This window comes from Saccopteryx bilineata, chromosome X (genome assembly GCF_036850765.1).
Source record: "Saccopteryx bilineata isolate mSacBil1 chromosome X, mSacBil1_pri_phased_curated, whole genome shotgun sequence".
Lineage (NCBI taxonomy): Eukaryota > Metazoa > Chordata > Mammalia > Chiroptera > Emballonuridae > Saccopteryx > Saccopteryx bilineata.
In genome coordinates, this window is record NC_089502.1 from 48109792 (window position 1) to 48118205 (window position 8414).

Sequence of the window (8414 nt, forward strand, 5' to 3'; positions counted from 1 at the left end):
CCCACGGGCACCTCCTCACCTCATCTATGTGCCTTTTCCACTAGTGATTTATACAATTGGAAACATCAGAATCCCCCATTTTTCGAGAAACCTCAGGGACTAATATCTCTCCTTGAGACCATTTTTAGGACCCATCAGCCCACATGGGATGATTGTCAGCAGATTTTACAAACCCTCTTCATTTCTGAAGAAAGGGACAGAATAATGAGAGAAGCTGCTAAGGCGGTATTAGGAGAAGAAAGGGAAACTTAGGAGGGAAGAAGGGAAATAGAAGATGTTCTCCTGTCTCAACCTCCTACCTGGGACCCTAATACCGCTGGGGGAAGGGACGCGCTCCTCCAGTATCTACGGGCTCTGTTGAGGGGGCTCAAGGCAGCAGCTAGAAAGCCAACCAACTTTAGCAAAGTAAGCGAAGTCATCCAGGGAAGAGAGGAATCCCCAGCAGCCTTTCTAGAGAGACTCATAGAGGCTTATCGAGTATATACTCCTTTAGATCCTGAGGTAGAAGAGAACAGGAGACTAGTAAATATAGCCTTTGTGACTCAGTCCGCTTCAGATATTAGGAAAAACCTTCAGAAGATTGAGGGGTTCGAGGGAGAGAATAGAAGCAAGCTATTAGAGATAGCCCAGAAAGTGTATGTCAATAGGGATGATCCAGAGGTTGGCAGAGCAAAGGAGGTAGCCAAGATCATGATTGCTGCTCAGAAACCTCCCCCAAAGGAAAAGGAGGACAGAGGAAGGGTCAAGGACAGCGAATAGACAAGGATCAATGCGTCTATTGCAAGGAGAAAGGACACTGGAAGAGAGAGTGCCCAAAGTTGAGGGCCGACAGCCAGAGGCCAAAAAAAGCCCCAGAGGTATTGCTCCAAACCTTAGACTGACGGGGCCAGGGCTCCATTCCCGTCGGCTCCAAGGAGCCCATGGTCACCTTAACAGTCGAAGGAAAACTAATAGACTTCCTAGTCGACACAGGAGCCACCTACTCAGTCCTAAAGAAACCACAGGGCCAGATGCACAAGACAACTACTAAGATAATAGAGGCAATGGGCAAAGCAGAAGCCTACCCATGGGCCACCGCAAGAATTACTGACTTAGGTCGAGGCACCATCACCCATTCTGTCCTAGTCATTCCAGACTGCCCTTACTCACTGCTTAGAAGAGACTTATTGCAGAAACTTCAGGCCACCATAACCTTCCGACGGGAGGAAAACCCTATGGGGAACAAAGAGGCAGAGGTCAGCATGGAAGTAATTGTCCCATTGTCTGAAGAACACTTACTTGCCACCGTCCTAGAAGGCAAGGAGGCCGAGGAAGGGGTTTCAGACGCCCTGCGTGCCCGGGTACCTGAGGTTTGGGCGGAAACCAACCCCCCAGGTTTGGCTCCTTACCAACCGCCTGTCCTGGTGCAACTGCTTAGCACTGCTAGACCAGTTAGGATCAGGCAGTACCCGGTCTCAACCCGAGCTAGACAGGGAATCGCCTGGCACTTGCAACGCCTGCTGGAGGCAGGCATCCTTCGAAGGTGCCAATCAGCCTGGAACACCCCGCTGCTTCCCGTCCAGAAACCGGGGAGCCAAGACTATCGTCCGGTCCAGGACTTACGGGAGGTGAATGCACAGGTAGAAACTATTCATCCCACGGTGCCCAATCGTATACCTTACTGACCTCATTGCCCCAACCCATACCTATTATTCTATCCTGGATTTCAAGGATGCCTTCTTTTGTATTCCCCTGGCACCACAGAGCCAAGGGATCTTTGCCTTTTTAATGGAATGACCCAGATAATGGACTGGTGGGGCAGTTCACTTGGACCAGACTACCACAAGGGTTTAAGAATTCCCCCACCATTTTTAATGAAGCCCTCAGCAAAGATCTGCAGGCTTTCCGCTCCTTCCATCCATCAATCGTACTGCTCCAGTATATGAATGACATCCTCATAGCTGTCGAGGATGAAGGAGAATGTGAGGAAGCTACCTCGGACCTGCTACAAGATCTTGGTAGAATAGAGTATTGAGCCTCCACCAAGAAGGCCCAGATTGTGACACAAACTGTAAGTTATTTGTGGTATAACTTACAGGGAGGGCAAAGGACATTGTCCAGCCAGTGAATTCAGACGGTCTTGCAGGTCCCCGAGCCTACTAACAAGAGACAGGTACAAGAATTCCTGGGTGCAGTAGGATACTGCCGACTGTAGATATTAGGCTTTGCAGAACTAGCTAAACCCCTGCATGAACTGACTAGGGGTAAGGAAGAGCAGTTCCCATGGACAGATAAGGAGAAGCAAGTGTTCCAAGCGCTTAAAGTTGGCCTGGTGGCTGCCCCAGCTTTGGCCCTGCCAGATCTGGCCAAACCCTTTCAGCTATTTATAGCAGAAAGGGGTGGGGTAGCCTTAGGAGTACTGAGCCAGGAACTTGGGCCGTGGAAGAGGCCTGTTGCCTATCTGTCCAAGAAACTTGATCCTGTAGCCTCGGGATGGCCAACATATCTGAGGGCACTTGCTGCCACCTCCATACTAGTCAAGGAGGCTAGTAAATTAACTTTAGGGCAGGACATCAAAGTCATTGAGGAACACTACATAGAGCAAGTGCTGCGAGCACCTCCTGACAGGTGGCTATCTAATGTGCGGCTAATGCAGTATCAGGCTCAGCTGCTGAACCCTCCATCTGTTCAGTTCCTCAAAACTGCTGCCCTGAACCCAGCGACTCCACTTTGGTCCACAGTTGCAAACAAATCCTTGACACAGTGACTGGCTCCTGCCCGGACTTAAGGGATCAAGCATACGAGAAGGCAGACCTGACCCTCTTTACAGACGGAAGCAGTTTTATTAAGGATGGACAGTGACATGCAGGGGCAGCAGTGGCCACGGAAAATAAGATCCTGTAGCAGAAAGCACTGCCCGCAAGAACATCTGCACAAAGGGCAGAGCTAATAGGACTAACCCGAGCCTTACAGATAGCAGAGGGAAAAGTTGCCAACATCTATACTGACGGCCAGTATGCATTCACCATTGCCCATGTCCACGGAGCCATATACAAGGAGAGAGGCTTACTGACAGCAGGGGGGAAAGACATTAAAAATCGCAATGAAATTCTTGCCCTCCTAAACGCCATTTGGCTACCTACCAAAGTTGCCATCATCCACTGCAAAGGACACCAGAGAGGGGCAGCCACTAGGCCACAAGAAAGCCTTCTGCCATTGCTGCCTAAGACAACGCTACCTCCGGATCCTAGATATTCCCCAGAAGAAGAGCAGGAAGGGATGCAGTTGAAAGGGAAGAAAAATCAGCAGGGATAGATAGAGCTTCCTGACTCCCTGCTGTTGACCGAGGGCGCACCATGAAGACTCTAGACCCAAGTGTGTGGGTAAAACAGAAGAAAAAGTTTATTACACTCGCAAGCGGGCTCAAGGCAAGGAGGTGGCCAAGAGCCCCGAACAATCTTCAGCAAGCAAGTTTTATACATTATCTCAGCTCAGGAATTCAGGAGTCATGAGATAGGGAATTTGCAAGGGCTCTCAGGGTGATTGCCCCAGGTACTTGTGGAAGAGCAATCACCTATGATTACATCGGGGCGAGGCGGGCCAGTTCTTGTTCTGCAAGCCAAAATTAGCCAAGCAAAGGACAGAAGGAATTTTCTATTTTTACTGTTACACTAGCTCTAAGCAAATTTTTCAGTGGTTTATGGTAGGGAGCGGTCAATTCCTGCTTTCTTTAATTTTAGTCAAAAGGTCAAGCAGAATTTTTCCACTCATGGTTACACTGCTCTATTTACCCCAGGGAAGAGTAAGAGATATAGTAGGAGATATTCATACTAGTACCCATCTAGGACAAAACAAGCTAGAACAACTTATCAGTAAGTATTATGTAGGGCCCAACATCAGGGATATTGTCCACTCCATTGTCTCGAGGTGCAGCATCTGTGCCAGAGTAAATGCGCAGAATAAGAAGCTACCCCCCTTTGTGAGGTATCGGGGGAAAGCTCTGGGAGAACTATAGGAAATAGATTTCAGAGAGATGACCCCTAGGAAGTCAGGTTATAAGTATCTATTAGTATTATTAGACACCTTCTCAGAATGGGTGGAAGCATTCCCCACGCTAGGAGAGGCTGCTTCCACAGTCTGCAAAGTCTTATTAAGGGAAATCATACCTAGATATGGTATTCCCCTAGCCCTAGGATCAGACAATGGACCTGCATTCATATCCAGGATATCTCAAGAATTAGCCACTAAGTTAGGTATTAATTGGAAATTGCATTGCATTTATAGGCCCCAAAGTTCAGCACAGGTAGAAAGAATGAACAGGATTCTGAAGGAAACTATAATTAAGCTGACAGGGGAGACGGGCGAAAGCTAGGTTGAGCTCCTCCCTTTTGCCCTTTTTAGAACCAGATGTACCCCCTATCTCAATAAATAGACCCCTTATAAAGTCTTATTTGGGTCACCTGTGCCCCTTGTACCTCGATAGACCAGAGGGGAACTAGAGATTTCTAATCATAATTTCCTCAAGTCCTTGCAGGCCCTGCTCCAGAGTAGAAAGAAAGGTCATTGAACTGAAGCCTGCCAGGCTTCCCGGCCCCATCAAGGTACACGTCTGTGCTGTAGAAAGAGGGAAATAAGAAGGTTTTACAGGTTACTCAGCAAACTGTTCAAAGACTGTCCAAGAGGCACTTCTAGCAGTACACCACCCAAGGACTGACTCCCACGTAGACGGGTCCACACACCATGATCCTGAGAACCCCCACTACTGCCAAGGTAGAAGGCATACCCGCCTGGGTTCCACCACAGCCGGCTGAAGCTTGCAGTCCCAGCAGAGACACCTTTGTGGACAGCGAAGACTGACCCCGCCAACCCTTGTAAGCTGACCCTGAGAAGGACAGCATGCCCTGCTTCAGCCACAAACCAGAAGTTAACTGGTCCACGCATGGCTAATGCCTAGAGAAACTAACTAAGGACTCTTTTAATCAGGCTTTGGGAAAAGGGAAACTAGGATAAAAAGAAAGTCAACTTAATTGTCACTAAAGGTTAAAGATTTTTAAATCAAGAGTTTTGACTAGAAAGGAATTGTATAATTTTGATAATAGAAAGTATAAAATGTAGAGGTACTTTTAAAAAGAAAAGGGAAAAGCAAGTTGTTATGAAGGCCAGTTATTTCTGGATAAGAAAGTGCATAAAAGTTGAAAGTTTATGTAAGTTGCAGGAGGTTTGTGTAAGTTGCAGAAGGTTTGTACAAGTTATAAGAAGTTAGTGCAGAGAAGAAAAATACAAGGCAGGACACATTCCTTGTGTATCAGCCCTGCAGATATTGCAGGAAAGTAGTTTATTATCTTAAAATAGTGTGTGCTTGTGTACTTTTGCAAAGATATTGTACAAATGTGCTGAAAACACTGTAACCTTGTAGGTTTCGCCTATAAATGCCCCTCTCCCCCTGAGCTCATCGCTGACCATTGTGAGAGGCATAGTAGGCTAATCACTAGCCAGTGTATAAGACCCAATTAGCTTATAGCTACAGCTAAAGTAGAAAATTCTCATGAGCCCCAGCCTTATACCATTCTCCCCACTGATGAAGAATCAAGGGTTTGATTTATGCCCAAAAGAGATGGGGGAATGTTAGATTCAGGGAGTACGGGGGCTGCCAAAGAGTGTAACTATTGAAGGAACAGCGAGTGTTGCAAAGAGTGTAACTATTAAAGGAACAGTAAGTGCTGATATGGCTCCTGTGAGGCTGAGAACAAAGAAGGTCAGAGACCCTTATCAGAAGTTTATGTTTCAAATTCGCCACTAAGCTAAAACCAGCCCCTGTTGCTATGCCGGCCCCTGTTGCTATGCTGCGTGTGACCTCCCTAGCCAATAGCTAAACTGCCACATCTGCTTGTGTACTATGCTTGCTCACTTAGGATATATAAGAGCCTGGCTGTAAGCTCCAGGCATGGCTTCCATTTGCAGCTCCTTGTGGGCACGGTGTCTCCGGACATCTTGGGAGTTCGCCCCTGCGCAGGTTAAACTGGCCAATAAAGTAACATCTTAACTCCTGAAAGTCTCCGACGTTTGTTCTCGTACCCGGTGGATGCTACAGTGCTCAGCAGCAGGCCACTGGAAACAGTGATGGATGGAAACAATGATGGAGGCCGTTGCATGGCTGGTATTAATTTCTTCACTCTTCCTTTTTTTTTTTTTTGTATTTTTCTGAAGCTGGAAACGGGGAGGCAGTCAGACAGACTCCCGCATTCGCCCGACCAGGATCCACTCAGCACGCCCAACAGGGGGTGATGCTCTGCCCATCTGGGGCGTCACTCTGTTGTAACCAGAGCCACTCTAGCACCTGGGGCAGAGGCCACAAAGCCATCCCCAGCACCTGGGCCATCCTTTGCTCCAACAGAGCCTCAGCTGGGGGAGGGGAAGAGAGAGACAGAGAGGAAGGATCGGGGGAGGGGTGGAGAAGCAGATGGGTGCTTCTCCTGTGTGCCCTGGCTGGGAATCAAACCCGGGACTTCCACACTTCAGGTCGATGCTCTACCACTGAGCCAACCGGCCAGGGCCTTCACTCTTCTTTTTGGTCGTAGCTGTCTTTGGACATCTCTGCTAGGAATCCCTCTCATTATTCTGTATGGTTATTTTTTGTTTGTTCGTTGCACCATGTTGCTATTTGTTTAGACTTCATATATATATTAGACTTTATTCATTTTAGATAAAAGAGAGAGAAAAGGGAGAGAGGAGCGAAGCATCAACTCCCATAGCTAATGGTTCTTTTTATTTTATGTATTTACTTTTTTATTGATTCTTTTTTTTGTGACAGAGATAGAAAGAGAAACAGAGAGAGGGACACAGAGACAGGAACAAGAGAGATGAGAAGCATCAATTCTTTGTGCAACTTCTTAGTCATTAATTGATTGCTTTCTATATGTGCCTTGACCCGGGGGCTCTAGCAGAGCAGGTGACCCATTGCTCAAGCCAGAGACCTTCAGCTCAAGCCAGCAACCACGGGGTCATGTCTATGATCCCACGCTCAAACCAGTAACTCCATGCCCAAGCTAGTGAGCCTGTGATCAAGCTGGTGAGCCGCGCTAAAGCCGGCGCCCTTGGGGTTTCAAATCTGAGTCTTCTGCATCCCAGTTCGATACTCTGTCCACTGTGCTACTGCCTGGTCAGGCTAGCTATTAGTTCTTTTTTTGAAATTTTTTTTGTTATTAAATTTAATGCAGTATCATTGATAAATCAGGGTACATATGTTGAGAGCTATTAGTTCTTATATTGACTCTTGAGCCCTCTTAATTTTTATTTATTTATTTATTTATTTATTTATTTATTTATTTTAAGAGGAAACACACTATGGTATCTCCTACTCTGCCATTTTCCTGATTTCAGTTTCATCTAAATTTTTAAACAACTTATCAGGGTAGTCAGTTGAAATTGTGTTATTAATCTCCACCTTTGTACCTTTTAAATCATATATGGTAATATCTGCAATCCTGTAAGTGATGATATATTTCTCTAGGTCTGCTATTTTGACAGGGACATGAGAGGAAGTTTCACATGCATCTACTTATGCATCTACTTAGCCCTTCTTAAAAGAATAATACTTCATGGCACAGGAAATTAATATAAGCTTTTTGTCATTTACAAAATACAAAATTCTCGATTATACATTTTGTTTCTTTGTGAAATTACAATAGATTATGACCACAATCTCTTTGAAGTCTTTACTTCAACCAAGACTCTTGCTATTAACCTCCAATAATTCTCATCTGGACCTGGGATCTTTAATTTTTTTTCCTTTTTCTTCTTTTTCCAAGTGGGTGGTATGGAGACAGAGAGACAAACACCCACATATGCCCCAACCAGGATCCACTCGGCAACTCCTCATCAGAGCTGATGCTCTGCTCATCTAGGGCCATGCTCACAACCAAGCTATTTTTAGTGCCTGAGGCAGAGACTCCATGACCAGAAATTGAACCTAGGACATCCACAGACTGGACTGACGTTCTACCACCAAGTCACAAACTAGGGACACTTTTGGTCTTAAAAAAGTAACTTTTGCTTTAGTAATGGCACACAGACTTCACCATACTTAGGGAAAGCAGTGGTTATTGGTACCCAAAACTAGTCGAAGGGTTAAAAAAAAACAAACCTGGAGGCTGAGGCTGATGATGTGTTGCTGGTAGAGAACTGAAAGGACATTTTTGTTTTTATCGTTCTTCTTCTGAGTAAAATGCTATGTACAGTGGGATTAAATATATTTTATAGTCCTTTAAAAATTCATTGATAAAATTACTTTTTTTCTTGATATTTGACAGATATATATTTTTTCTTTTTATTTACTTTCTTTTGAGGAGGTATTATGGAATTAAATTTATACTTTAAGGATATAGGGTCAAAACAGAAGTGGGATATGGAGATAGCTTTTATTTAGAAATATCTCT

The 8414-nt window shown here is 45.5% G+C and overlaps 1 non-coding gene across 1 annotated transcript; it reads right to left on the reverse strand.

Annotated features, from left to right (window-relative positions):
- Nucleotides 1-6457: 6457 nt before the first annotated feature.
- TRNAF-GAA (transfer RNA phenylalanine (anticodon GAA)) lies at nucleotides 6458-6533 on the reverse strand. Its single transcript has one exon. It is a non-coding gene; the product is annotated as a tRNA-Phe (tRNA).
- Between the last annotated feature and the right edge of the window lie 1881 nt (nucleotides 6534-8414).